Here is a 15,461-nt window from a genome sequence, read left to right as displayed (position 1 = left end):
ATGGTTTCACTCTACTACTCCTGGCTGCACAGTGTGGTCACCTTGAAGTCATCAAGTACCTCACCACACTAGACCCCACTAGTCTCAATGTAAAGACTAGTGGTGGTTATACTCTACTACTCCTGGCTGCACAGTGTGGTCACCTTGAAGTCATCAAGTACCTCACCACACTACACCCCACTAGTCTCAACGTTAAGGCTAGTGGTGGTTATACTCCACTACTCCTGGCTGCACGGTGTGGTCACCTTGAAGTCATCAAGTACCTCACCACACTACACCCCACTAGTCTCAACGTTAAGGCTAGTGATGGTTTCACTCTACTACTCCTGGCTGCACGGTGTGGTCACCTTGAAGTCATCAAGTACCTCACCACACTACACCCCACTAGTCTCAACGTTAAGACTAGTGGTGGTTATACGCCACTACTCCTGGCTGCACAGTGTGGTCACCTTGAAGTCATCAAGTACCTCACCACACTAGACCCCACTAGTCTCAACGTTAAGACTAGTGGTGGTTATACTCCACTACTCCTGGCTGCACGGTGTGGTCACCTTGAAGTCATCAAGTACCTCACCACACTAGACCCCACTAGTCTCAACGTTAAGACTAGTGGTGGTTATACTCCACTACTCCTGGCTGCACGGTGTGGTCACCTTGAAGTCATCAAGTACCTCACCACACTACGCCCCACTAGTCTCAACGTTAAGGCTAGTGATGGTTTCACTCTACTACTCCTGGCTGCACGGTGTGGTCACCTTGAAGTCATCAAGTACCTCACCACACTACACCCCACTAGTCTCAACGTTAAGACTAGTGGTGGTTATACTCCACTACTCCTGGCTGCACAGTGTGGTCACCTTGAAGTCATCAAGTACCTCACCACACTAGACCCCACTAGTCTCAATGTTGAGGCTAGTGATGGTTTCACTCTACTACTCCTGGCTGCACAGTGTGGTCACCTTGAAGTCATCAAGTACCTCACCACACTAGACCCCACTAGTCTCAATGTAAAGACTAGTGGTGGTTATACTCTACTACTCCTGGCTGCACAGTGTGGTCACCTTGAAGTCATCAAGTACCTCACCACACTACACCCCACTAGTCTCAACGTTAAGGCTAGTGGTGGTTATACTCCACTACTCCTGGCTGCACGGTGTGGTCACCTTGAAGTCATCAAGTACCTCACCACACTACACCCCACTAGTCTCAACGTTAAGGCTAGTGATGGTTTCACTCTACTACTCCTGGCTGCACGGTGTGGTCACCTTGAAGTCATCAAGTACCTCACCACACTACACCCCACTAGTCTCAACGTTAAGACTAGTGGTGGTTATACTCCACTACTCCTGGCTGCACAGTGTGGTCACCTTGAAGTCATCAAGTACCTCACCACACTAGACCCCACTAGTCTCAACGTTAAGACTAGTGGTGGTTATACTCCACTACTCCTGGCTGCACGGTGTGGTCACCTTGAAGTCATCAAGTACCTCACCACACTAGACCCCACTAGTCTCAACGTTAAGACTAGTGGTGGTTATACTCCACTACTCCTGGCTGCACGGTGTGGTCACCTTGAAGTCATCAAGTACCTCACCACACTACGCCCCACTAGTCTCAACGTTAAGGCTAGTGATGGTTTCACTCTACTACTGCTGGCTGCATGGTGTTGTCACCTTGAAGTCATCAAGTACCTCACCACACTACACCCCACTAGTCTCAACGTTAAGACTAGTGGTGGTTATACTCCACTACTCCTGGCTGCACAGTGTGGTCACCTTGAAGTCATCAAGTACCTCACCACACTAGACCCCACTAGTCTCAACGTTAAGACTAGTGGTGGTTATACTCCACTACTCCTGGCTGCACGGTGTGGTCACCTTGAAGTCATCAAGTACCTCACCACACTAGACCCCACTAGTCTCAACGTTAAGACTAGTGGTGGTTATACTCCACTACTCCTGGCTGCACAGTGTGGTCACCTTGAAGTCATCAAGTACCTCACCACACTAGACCCCACTAGTCTCAATGTTAAGACTAGTGGTGGTTATACTCCACTACTCCTGGCTGCACGGTGTGGTCACCTTGAAGTCATCAAGTACCTCACCACACTAGACCCCACTAGTCTCAACGTTAAGACTAGTGGTGGTTATACTCCACTACTCCTGGCTGCACGGTGTGGTCACCTTGAAGTCATCAAGTACCTCACCACACTACGCCCCACTAGTCTCAACGTTAAGGCTAGTGATGGTTTCACTCTACTACTCCTGGCTGCACGGTGTGGTCACCTTGAAGTCATCAAGTACCTCACCACACTAGACCCCACTAGTCTCAACGTTAAGACTAGTGGTGGTTATACTCCACTACTCCTGGCTGCACGGTGTGGTCACCTTGAAGTCATCAAGTACCTCACCACACTAGACCCCACTAGTCTCAACGTTAAGACTAGTGGTGGTTATACTCCACTACTCCTGGCTGCACAGTGTGGTCACCTTGAAGTCATCAAGTACCTCAACACACTACACCCCACTAGTCTCAATGTAAAGACTAGTGGTGGTGATACTCCACTACTCCTGGCTGCACGGTGTGGTCACCTTGAAGTCATCAAGTACCTCACCACACTAGACCCCACTAGTCTCAACGTTAAGACTAGTGGTGGTTATACTCCACTACTCCTGGCTGCACGGTGTGGTCACCTTGAAGTCATCAAGTACCTCACCACACTACACCCCACTAGTCTCAACGTTAAGACTAGTGGTGGTTATACTCCACTACTCCTGGCTGCACGGTGTGGTCACCTTGAAGTCATCAAGTACCTCACCATACTAGACCCCACTAGTCTCAATGTAAAGACTAGTGGTGGTGATACTCCACTACTCCTGGCTGCACGGTGTGGTCACCTTGAAGTCATCAAGTACCTCACCACACTAGACCCCACTAGTCTCAACGTTAAGACTAGTGGTGGTTATACTCCACTACTCCTGGCTGCACGGTGTGGTCACCTTGAAGTCATCAAGTACCTCACCACACTACACCCCACTAGTCTCAACGTTAAGACTAGTGGTGGTTATACTCCACTACTCCTGGCTGCACGGTGTGGTCACCTTGAAGTCATCAAGTACCTCACCACACTAGACCCCACTAGTCTCAATGTTAAGACTAGTGGTGGTTATACTCCACTACTCCTGGCTGCACGGTGTGGTCACCTTGAAGTCATCAAGTACCTCACCACACTACGCCCCACTAGTCTCAACGTTAAGGCTAGTGATGGTTTCGCTCTACTACTCCTGGCTGCACGGTGTGGTCACCTTGAAGTCATCAAGTACCTCACCACACTAGACCCCACTAGTCTCAACGTTAAGACTAGTGGTGGTTATACTCCACTACTCCTGGCTGCACGGTGTGGTCACCTTGAAGTCATCAAGTACCTCACCACACTAGACCCCACTAGTCTCAACGTTAAGACTAGTGGTGGTTATACTCCACTACTCCTGGCTGCACAGTGTGGTCACCTTGAAGTCATCAAGTACCTCAACACACTACACCCCACTAGTCTCAATGTAAAGACTAGTGGTGGTGATACTCCACTACTCCTGGCTGCACGGTGTGGTCACCTTGAAGTCATCAAGTACCTCACCACACTAGACCCCACTAGTCTCAACGTTAAGACTAGTGGTGGTTATACTCCACTACTCCTGGCTGCACGGTGTGGTCACCTTGAAGTCATCAAGTACCTCACCACACTACACCCCACTAGTCTCAACGTTAAGACTAGTGGTGGTTATACTCCACTACTCCTGGCTGCACGGTGTGGTCACCTTGAAGTCATCAAGTACCTCACCACACTAGACCCCACTAGTCTCAATGTAAAGACTAGTGGTGGTGATACTCCACTACTCCTGGCTGCACGGTGTGGTCACCTTGAAGTCATCAAGTACCTCACCACACTAGACCCCACTAGTCTCAACGTTAAGACTAGTGGTGGTTATACTCCACTACTCCTGGCTGCACGGTGTGGTCACCTTGAAGTCATCAAGTACCTCACCACACTACACCCCACTAGTCTCAATGTTAAGGCTAGTGATGGTTTCACTCTACTACTCCTGGCTGCACAGTGTGGTCACCTTGAAGTCATCAAGTACCTCACCACACTAGACCCCACTAGTCTCAATGTTAAGGCTAGTGATGGTTTCACTCTACTACTCCTGGCTGCACAGTGTGGTCACCTTGAAGTCATCAAGTACCTCACCACACTACACCCCACTAGTCTCAATGTTAAAACTAGTGGTGGTTATACTCCACTACTCCTGGCTGCACAGTGTGGTCACCTTGAAGTCATCAAGTACCTCACCACACTACACCCCACTAATCTCAATGTTAAAACTAGTGGTGGTGATACTCCACTACTCCTGGCTGCACGGTGTGGTCACCTTGAAGTCATCAAGTACCTCACCACACTAGACCCCACTAATCTCAATGTTAAGGCTAGTGATGGTTTCACTCTACTACTCCTGGCTGCACGGTGTGGTCACCTTGAAGTCATCAAGTACCTCACCACACTAGACCCCACTAGTCTCAATGTAAAGACTAGTGGTGGTGATTCTCCACTACTCCTGGCTGCACAGTGTGGTCACCTTGAAGTCATCAAGTACCTCACCACACTAGACCCCACTAGTCTCAATGTAAAGACTAGTGGTGGTTATACTCCACTACTCCTGACTGCACAGTGTGGTCACCTTGAAGTCATCAAGTACCTCACCACACTACACCCCACTAGTCTCAATGTAAAGACTAGTGGTGGTGATACTCCACTACTCCTGGCTGCACGGTGTGGTCACCTTGAAGTCATCAAGTACCTCACCACACTAGACCCCACTAGTCTCAATGTAAAGACTAGTGGTGGTGATACTCCACTACTCCTGGCTGCACGGTGTGGTCACCTTGAAGTCATCAAGTACCTCACCACACTAGACCCCACTAGTCTCAATGTAAAGACTAGTGGTGGTTATACTCCACTACTCCTGGCTGCACAGTGTGGTCACCTTGAAGTCATCAAGTACCTCACCACACTAGACCCCACTAGTCTCAATGTAAAGACTAGTGGTGGTGATACTCCACTACTCCTGGCTGCACGGTGTGGTCACCTTGAAGTCATCAAGTACCTCACCACACTAGACCCCACTAGTCTCAATGTAAAGACTAGTGGTGGTGATACTCCACTACTCCTGGCTGCACGGTGTGGTCACCTTGAAGTCATCAAGTACCTCACCACACTAGACCCCACTAGTCTCAATGTAAAGACTAGTGGTGGTTATACTCCACTACTCCTGGCTGCACAGTGTGGTCACCTTGAAGTCATCAAGTACCTCACCACACTAGACCCCACTAGTCTCAATGTAAAGACTAGTGGTGGTGATACTCCACTACTCCTGGCTGCACGGTGTGGTCACCTTGAAGTCATCAAGTACCTCACCACACTAGACCCCACTAGTCTCAATGTAAAGACTAGTGGTGGTGATACTCCACTACTCCTGGCTGCACGGTGTGGTCACCTTGACGTCATCAAGTACCTCACCACACTAGACCCCACTAGTCTCAATGTAAAGACTAGTGGTGGTTATACTCCACTACTCCTGGCTGCACAGTGTGGTCACCTTGAAGTCATCAAGTACCTCACCACACTACACCCCACTAATCTCAATGTTAAAACTAGTGGTGGTGATACTCCACTACTCCTGGCTGCACAGTGTGGTCACCTTGAAGTCATCAAGTACCTCACCACACTACACCCCACTAGTCTCAATGTAAAGACTAGTGGTGGTGATACTCCACTACTCCTGGCTGCACAGTGTGGTCACCTTGAAGTCATCAAGTACCTCACCACACTAGACCCCACTAGTCTCAATGTAAAGACTAGTGGTGGTGATACTCCACTACTCCTGGCTGCACGGTGTGGTCACCTTGAAGTCATCAAGTACCTCACCACACTAGACCCCACTAGTCTCAATGTTAAGGCTAGTGATGGTTTCACTCTACTACTCCTGGCTGCACAGTGTGGTCACCTTGAAGTCATCAAGTACCTCACCACACTAGACCCCACTAGTCTCAATGTAAAGACTAGTGGTGGTGATACTCCACTACTCCTGGCTGCACGGTGTGGTCACCTTGAAGTCATCAAGTACCTCACCACACTAGACCCCACTAGTCTCAATGTTGAGGCTAGTGATGGTTTCACTCTACTACTCCTGGCTGCACAGTGTGGTCACCTTGAAGTCATCAAGTACCTCACCACACTAGACCCCACTAGTCTCAATGTTGAGGCTAGTGATGGTTTCACTCTACTACTCCTGGCTGCACAGTGTGGTCACCTTGAAGTCATCAAGTACCTCACCACACTAGACCCCACTAGTCTCAATGTAAAGACTAGTGGTGGTTATACTCTACTACTCCTGGCTGCACAGTGTGGTCACCTTGAAGTCATCAAGTACCTCACCACACTACACCCCACTAGTCTCAACGTTAAGGCTAGTGGTGGTTATACTCCTCTACTCCTGGCTGCACGGTGTGGTCACCTTGAAGTCATCAAGTACCTCACCACACTACACCCCACTAGTCTCAACGTTAAGGCTAGTGATGGTTTCACTCTACTACTCCTGGCTGCACGGTGTGGTCACCTTGAAGTCATCAAGTACCTCACCACACTACACCCCACTAGTCTCAACGTTAAGACTAGTGGTGGTTATACTCCACTACTCCTGGCTGCACAGTGTGGTCACCTTGAAGTCATCAAGTACCTCACCACACTAGACCCCACTAGTCTCAACGTTAAGACTAGTGGTGGTTATACTCCACTACTCCTGGCTGCACGGTGTGGTCACCTTGAAGTCATCAAGTACCTCACCACACTAGACCCCACTAGTCTCAACGTTAAGACTAGTGGTGGTTATACTCCACTACTCCTGGCTGCACAGTGTGGTCACCTTGAAGTCATCAAGTACCTCACCACACTAGACCCCACTAGTCTCAACGTTAAGACTAGTGGTGGTTATACTCCACTACTCCTGGCTGCACGGTGTGGTCACCTTGAAGTCATCAAGTACCTCACCACACTACACCCCACTAGTCTCAACGTTAAGGCTAGTGATGGTTTCACTCTACTACTCCTGGCTGCACGGTGTGGTCACCTTGAAGTCATCAAGTACCTCACCACACTACACCCCACTAGTCTCAACGTTAAGACTAGTGGTGGTTATACTCCACTACTCCTGGCTGCACAGTGTGGTCACCTTGAAGTCATCAAGTACCTCACCACACTAGACCCCACTAGTCTCAACGTTAAGACTAGTGGTGGTTATACTCCACTACTCCTGGCTGCACGGTGTGGTCACCTTGAAGTCATCAAGTACCTCACCACACTAGACCCCACTAGTCTCAACGTTAAGACTAGTGGTGGTTATACTCCACTACTCCTGGCTGCACGGTGTGGTCACCTTGAAGTCATCAAGTACCTCACCACACTACACCCCACTAGTCTCAACGTTAAGACTAGTGGTGGTTATACTCCACTACTCCTGGCTGCACAGTGTGGTCACCTTGAAGTCATCAAGTACCTCACCACACTACACCCCACTAGTCTCAATGTAAAGACTAGTGGTGGTGATACTCCACTACTCCTGGCTGCACGGTGTGGTCACCTTGAAGTCATCAAGTACCTCACCACACTAGACCCCACTAGTCTCAACGTTAAGACTAGTGGTGGTTATACTCCACTACTCCTGGCTGCACGGTGTGGTCACCTTGAAGTCATCAAGTACCTCACCATACTAGACCCCACTAGTCTCAATGTAAAGACTAGTGGTGGTGATACTCCACTACTCCTGGCTGCACGGTGTGGTCACCTTGAAGTCATCAAGTACCTCACCACACTAGACCCCACTAGTCTCAACGTTAAGACTAGTGGTGGTTATACTCCACTACTCCTGGCTGCACAGTGTGGTCACCTTGAAGTCATCAAGTACCTCACCACACTAGACCCCACTAGTCTCAATGTAAAGACTAGTGGTGGTGATACTCCACTACTCCTGGCTGCACGGTGTGGTCATCTTGAAGTCATCAAGTACCTCACCACACTACACCCCACTAGTCTCAATGTAAAGACTAGTGGTGGTTATACTCCACTACTCCTGGCTGCACGGTGTGGTCATCTTGAAGTCATCAAGTACCTCACCACACTACACCCCACTAGTCTCAATGTAAAGACTAGTGGTGGTTATACTCCACTACTCCTGGCTGCACGGTGTGGTCATCTTGAAGTCATCAAGTACCTCACCACACTACACCCCACTAGTCTCAATGTTAAAACTAGTGGTGGTGATACTCCACTACTCCTGGCTGCACGGTGTGGTCACCTTGAAGTCATCAAGTACCTCACCACACTACACCCCACTAGTCTCAATGTTAAGGCTAGTGATGGTTTCACTCTACTACTCCTGGCTGCACGGTGTGGTCACCTTGAAGTCATCAAGTACCTCACCACACTACACCCCACTAGTCTCAATGTAAAGACTAGTGGTGGTGATACTCCACTACTCCTGGCTGCACAGTGTGGTCACCTTGAAGTCATCAAGTACCTCACCACACTACACCCCACTAGTCTCAACGTTAAGACTAGTGGTGGTGATACTCCACTGCTCCTGGCTGCACAGTGTGGTCACCTTGAAGTCATCAAGTACCTCACCACACTACACCCCACTAGTCTCAACGTTAAGACTAGTGGTGGTGATACTCCACTGCTCCTGGCTGCATGTGAAGGTCATCTTGAAGTAATTAAGTACCTCACCACACTACACCCCACTAATCTCAATGTTAAAACTAGTGGTGGTTACACTCCACTACTCTTGGCTGCACATAAAGGTCACCTTGAAGTAATGAAGTACCTCACCATACTAGACCCCAATTGTCTCAGTGTAAAGACTAGTTATGGTTACACTCCACTACATGTGGCTGCACGTGAAGGTCACCTGGAAGTAATCAAATACCTCATCTTACTAGACCCCACTAGTCTCAGTGTTAAGACTAGTGATGGTTACACTCCATTACACCTGGCTGTACGTGAAGGTCACCTGGAAGTAATAAAGTGCCTCACCATACTGGACCCTACTAGTCTCAGTGTTGAGACTAGTGGTGGTTTTACTCCTCTGGCCCTTGCTAAATTTTATGGTCACCAGAATGTGGTATACTTTCTAGAGCAGTGCTCACTGAATAAGTAAGTTCCTTGGAACACACGATAATAGCAATCTTGAGTGGCCCCCCTCTATCTGCAGTACTGTCGCTACCTGTGCCTTGGAGGTGAGGAGGAATCCTTCCTCCTGTCTGGAGGATCAGTGCTACTACAGTGAGGGGTGCTGCCGGTAACAAAAAACTCTATGTTGTGTCGTGACCTGGAAGTGAATAGTTGTATGTGGTAAAGTTTGTAACCCTGTAAATAAATTGTAAGATAATATAGCTGTTAAATGTGAGTTTGTGTTGGCACCAGTGCCATCTTCCTTTTGATTATATTAGCAGCTCACTGCCTCCTTTGTTCCTGAGTAGTGTCGACCACATTACGCTTTCTAATTGGGAGTTGAGTGGAGTAACTGGTGTCTGTAGTAACTTAGTATCATCTAATTAAGTGAAGGCAGTGTGGGTAGTCAGCACCATAGATCATCCAGGTAAGTGGCATTGAGAAACATTTCCGTTGAAGACACTGGTAATGAAATAGGTGGCATGATCACATGCAGGTATGTGGCCTTAAGATGAGGCACAGATGAGAAACTTGAAATTTTGTACGTAAGTTGTCTTATCACACAGAAGACAATTGAACAATTCAGTCTCCTTTTTTGTAATGTTCATGTTTTGCCTCCTCACCACCTCATTCACACTTTGAGTAGTTCCTGCATTGATCCCTCCAGAAGTATTTGTATTATTGTTTAAACAGGGGTGAAAGTGAAGGTGGAAGCAAGTGGTGGTGTTAAAAAAGAATGAGACAGACATAATCAACTTGTCCCAGTGCGTGAAATGCGATTTTACCATAGTATAAAATCAGACCTGAAATTAGAAACCATATTTTCAGATTAATCACATAAAATTTATCATGATAATAGTGAAAGATCTCAGTTATCTTATGATAATAAAAATATCTTTTGTAGCGAGTATTCGGTTTGAAAAGCTGTAGTTTCAGTATACTCATGTCATTGCCCTGAAGTGGTGCAGCTCATTTCTGGCACACCCCCAATGAAGCTGGATGTACCTTCTTTACTACATACCTGGAATCGAACCTGGGCTAACTGTTATGCTATCTTAGTTTCATTGAAATGGTAGAATTGGTTTAAACATCACTCGGGATGAAACGAGTGAGCTGACAGCTGTCATACTGAGCTATGTACAGGAGGATATTGACCAATGTCATTACAGCCCTGTCACCAGAAATCAACTATTGTTCCTGTACAGAAATTAAGTGGGTCACTAGTTGCACTATGTGATTCAATCTAAACATTTTAACTCTCTTTCCAACAAATCATTTCCTCCAAGAAATGCCTCATTTGATTCCTTGATGCATTTAGGAATAACCGTGGTATTGGGAAAGGAGGGTGCCACTTTCAGTCAGTCGCCACTGATCTGCATTTAAGGCAGGTTCACTATTAGATGTTCACCCAGTATTTTCTTAAACAAATCGAACACGTCCCTTGGTAAATTATTCCAATCCCTAATTCCTCTTCCTCCAAACGAATGTTTGCTCCAATTTGTCCTCTTGAATTCCAACTTTATCTTAATATTATATGCAAGATCATATCAAATCATAACTTGCTTATTGTTTTCCATACAGGCGTCCCTTTACATGTCACTTGAGCACGTTGATATAACACTTGAACGTTAATATCTTGATCGTGCCCATGGAACCTCCAGTTCTATGTGCAAAGGGAACCAAGGCCGTTTTTACACGTGGGACTATGTATGTATATTCACCATTTGTTTTACGTTGCACCAACACGGGCAGGTCATACGGTGACAATGAGATAGGGAAGGAAGTGACACTGGCCTTAGTTTGCCTGGTGTGGAAATTGTAAACCGCGGAAATTAATATTCAGGTTTGCTGAGGTGGAGTTTGATCCCATTTCTAAAGACAGCTCGGTCAGTGGAAACATTTTAGTTATGATGTAAGTAAGCAGTGATGGGAAGAGTGCGAAATAAAAGTATTTGGTCTCAATTACAGTTACTTGAGGAGAATTAATAATTACTTTCTCTATCAGTAAAATTGCAATTACTTCAGAGAACGCAAGTCTTCAGGAAATCTCTGACTTCTTTTCACATGGGAATGGAATGGTACCACAGTTTGCAAGGGGACTCAAATTTGTGCTTTTTATCTTAGAGACATTAGGAGGCCATCATTGCTACATGAAAGTAAACAGACATTCATAATGATAGCTCCCAGGCAAGATTAGAATATCACTTTTGATTTTACGTTATTTTCAGGATAACTTATTCAAATACAGGAGTGGAAATGCCTTAACCTGTTCACCGCCACGTTTCGAAGTGTACGATCTCCTCCGCCTTCCCTCTGATTAGTGTTAAAAGAGGATGGTTGCCCAATTGTACTTCTTCTTAGAAAAATAATCACCACCACCGTATCGACAATGTAGTACACGATTATCTAAATCTCAGCAAGCTGCAAGTAAATGAACAAGTGCTGGGGCTCCAGAGTTCCTAAGCTCTTGATGCGATGAATATCGATTACTGCAATGGAACGATTATAATTTTATTTTCAGAATTAAATTACGAGTAAAAATTACTAAGAAAGTAATCAAAGTAATTCAATTATTTGCCAACTCTGTAAGTAAGATATTTGTGCTCACGACACAAGCTCTTATTACTCCGTGCTAATGGTACATCCTGGTTGTTACAGAGCACTTCATAGGCAACTAATGCCTGTTCTATGTATTTCCATTCGACAAAATTGTTCCAGAAATGTATACCCATACATGGTCACAGGTTTGTATGTGTGCACCTCCGAGTCCAACACTTCAGTTGAACGTTCATTGATGTCATGTCGCCGTAACAAAACATAATATATTTGCTCTTGCAGGTCTTTTCTCCCTCTGTGCATTAATACTGAACGCCTTTGCCCACCAGAAAGGGTGAATGAAAACTCTTCTCAGTTAAAATGACCACAGATTTTTTGACTTTTGACGTGTTTGACATTTCTGTGTGTATTTCCTCTTTATTGTTTTAAATAGGTATGTTGATTATTGAAAACATTGTATTCATTTTGGCCACAAAAATATTGAAATCTGACCAACTGCGGATGTTAATACAGTGGAGCTCTCTAACCTTCATCTTGGTCTCCTCCCAGCATCCTTAGTCCCTTAGTTTCCCTTCAAAGAAAACTGAAGGAATCATTTTTAATTTAAAAATGCGTCGTTAATTAAGTTCAAATTTCGAACAGTAGTCATTTTCCTCTCACAAACTTGATTCAGTATATCTCTTCCCTCCTGACTTGATTTACTCTTCCCGCCTCCAGTATGCTTTTTTGACACCATATTGCAAAGGCTTCTCCTGCTCTTCTGTACGAGATACTGTGTTGCGAGCACCGCTTCGTCCTTCCGTGGGAAATTACGGGGCGAGCGCATCGAACGAGATTCGATCCGTGACCTCCCAGTCAGAAATCCCTAATACTCATGAGTAATTTAAGTGTAATATATAAAAGGAAGATACAGCAAGAAACAGTGGAAGTGAATGAGTAAGTGTAATAGAATATCAGTGCAGTGAATAAATGCAGAATTGCAATTATGATTAAAAGCATTTCTTAAAATTAGTCTCAACTTGGAACATTTCAGTGAGCTGAGAATGAGGCAAACTTGTGCAATCAGAATATTGGTCAGAGAAACAAGTAAACAGACTACAAGGTCATAGTTAGAAGCTTTTAGAGGGTGGACCAGGAAAAGCAAACCTGTTGTTGGTCACGTAGCAAGGTGCCCTGTAAAAATAAGAACGCACGCTGTGGTGCAATAATTCTTTCTAGAAAGAGTCTCTGGAAGGTCACCAGTCACATGTACATCCATGAGACGGGTGGGACCACACTTGAAGTAACCAATAGGAAACTAACAGATCAGTGATGTGAGGGAACATAGTAGTAGGGGATGACTTGTTCCAGAAGCTCAGAGAAATGATAAAGGGGAGTGACAAAGGAGCCTCTTGGTCATTTGGTCATTCGGTCGTTCGGGCATTCTGCAACATTCTGGTCATTCTGTTGGTAGTAATCCTGGTATCATTCAGGTAGTTATTCTATAACATTGGAAAGGAACGTTCTCTTGGGAAGGGACAGACACTAGATTACTTGGCAGAGAAGAGACACACTAGAATAAAGTCAGTGAAGATAGCAGTATATGAAGTTAGTCAGATTAAGCAGTAGTTGAGCCTGCCATCAGTTAGTGAAGACAGCACTATAAGAAGTTATTCAAATTAGGCCGCAATTAAGACTGTCAAGCAGTAGAACTGGTTAGCAGTGTTCCACAGGGTAAAGTACAGAGACAGTGCATAGTGTGTTCGAAGGAGACTGTAGCTTCAGTTAGCATTCACCTTAGAGTTCTGTGCTCGAGTCCTCAAACCGTTAGGGAAGATTCAGAGGAACATCACAACGAGGATTCAAGAGAGAAGCAAGAAGAAAGAAGCTTCAAAACCTGAGATAAGTATCAACTAGTTAAGAAACTTTAAAGACTGAAGGGAATTTATAAATGTTGTAAAGTGAATCATAGAAGTGTGTGTATTTTCCAAGGAAGTCAGAGACTGATAAACTGGTTATTTAAAAGTAATATTGAGAAGAGAATAATTACAAGTGTGATGTAATATTATTGGAAGGGTATATTTGATAGTTTGTTTAAATAAATTAGACTAAGCCCGCTGTCACATAGAGCATCGAACGATCAAGAGCGACCAACTGGCATCGAGTACTAACGACTAAATTCATTTACCTTGTCACACTGCTCATCGATCGAGAGGGATCGACTGCACGGAAACAGCTGATACTCTCGCCCCGTACCGTACAGGCTACAGACGTATTCATATTCACGAGAGAAAAAGAATGTGTTGTGAAAGCGATAATTCAGATGGAAGTATGATTCTAACCTATGAATATATTAGGAGAAAGGAAAGAACCAGACGCTCGCAGAGGACAAGATAAGGAGCCATGGAGAATTCGACCAAAGTGTGCCTTTGTTGTGGAATGATGAAGAAAAATTCAGGAACTAGTACCGAATGCCCATCAATAATTACAGTATAAGGAATTAGAGGAAAAAATGAAGTCAGTAATAAACATCAGGCAAACAAATTACAGGAAAATATAAGTTCTGAGGAAAGGCTGACACTATCGTTAAATTCAATATTCACAACGATTTTTTTAGGTTTAAAGCCAGAAGTGATGTTCACCTCCGAAACAACTACTGTATGTCCGTGGCAAAATATATCAAATAAAAGATTAGTGGCAGGTACATTTCTTTGCATTCTACAGGATTCTAATAAAGTATTGACAAAAAGGACTGAACTGTTATGTACATCAATTTGAATTCATAATTTGAAGGTGCTACAATCAACAGTGGAAATATATTTATTTAGGCCTACAGGTTTCTGGACATTGGTGACTCATACAGATTTAGGATTGCTCACAAAACGTCAGTGGATTTGTTCCTATTATATGTGATCCCATTCATAAAGCACTACAGCCAGAATTCTTGACAGGGTGAAAATTCCAACAAAAGCCTCACAACAGTGGTTCATTGTACTTAAAATATAAGACTAATACCATTTGTTTTAATGATGCTGGATCTTGGAGCATAATTACTGTCTTTTCCAATGATTTAGATGGAGGCTAACAGCTTTGTTTTTTTTTCATACCACTTGGTGAGATCCCACCTACCAAAATAATAGATATATCAAGAAATGCTTCCAGTCAAAATTTACATTACCTAATGTAGAAATAGTGTGTCAAGTTTCAATACAATCCTGTAAATAATTTTGAAAGAAAAATGCACATATGCTCTGAATATTGTGAAAATGAGAAAAGCAATGGAGTTCCTTACACTGTTTCTCTCCCTCATGATCCTCTGCAAATCTCTTGTTGCCTCTCCTCTGCTTTGTTATTGTGCCACGTTCAGAATAGTCATATTGCTTTCATGACAAGCATGTTGCTGAATTTCTGTAGGCCCTACTGTGTTTTGTGCAAAGAATCTAGGTCCACATCCAAACTTTGCAAGAATGACAATCCTGTCTTAATTTATATCATTGAAGACTACAGCAGCTTCAAAAGCAGCTAATTTTACCAAATGGCTGTAAAGAAAGGTTGTCTATGGACATCTCTTCCAAAGTAAATTCTCTTTAGGGTTCTGTATATTCATATATGTGTACATTTCTTGAGGAGTTCAGGTGAGGCTAGT

Source organism: Anabrus simplex, chromosome X, assembly GCF_040414725.1.
Source record: "Anabrus simplex isolate iqAnaSimp1 chromosome X, ASM4041472v1, whole genome shotgun sequence".
Classification (NCBI taxonomy): domain Eukaryota; kingdom Metazoa; phylum Arthropoda; class Insecta; order Orthoptera; family Tettigoniidae; genus Anabrus; species Anabrus simplex.
Note: the sequence above shows the minus strand (reverse complement) of the source record.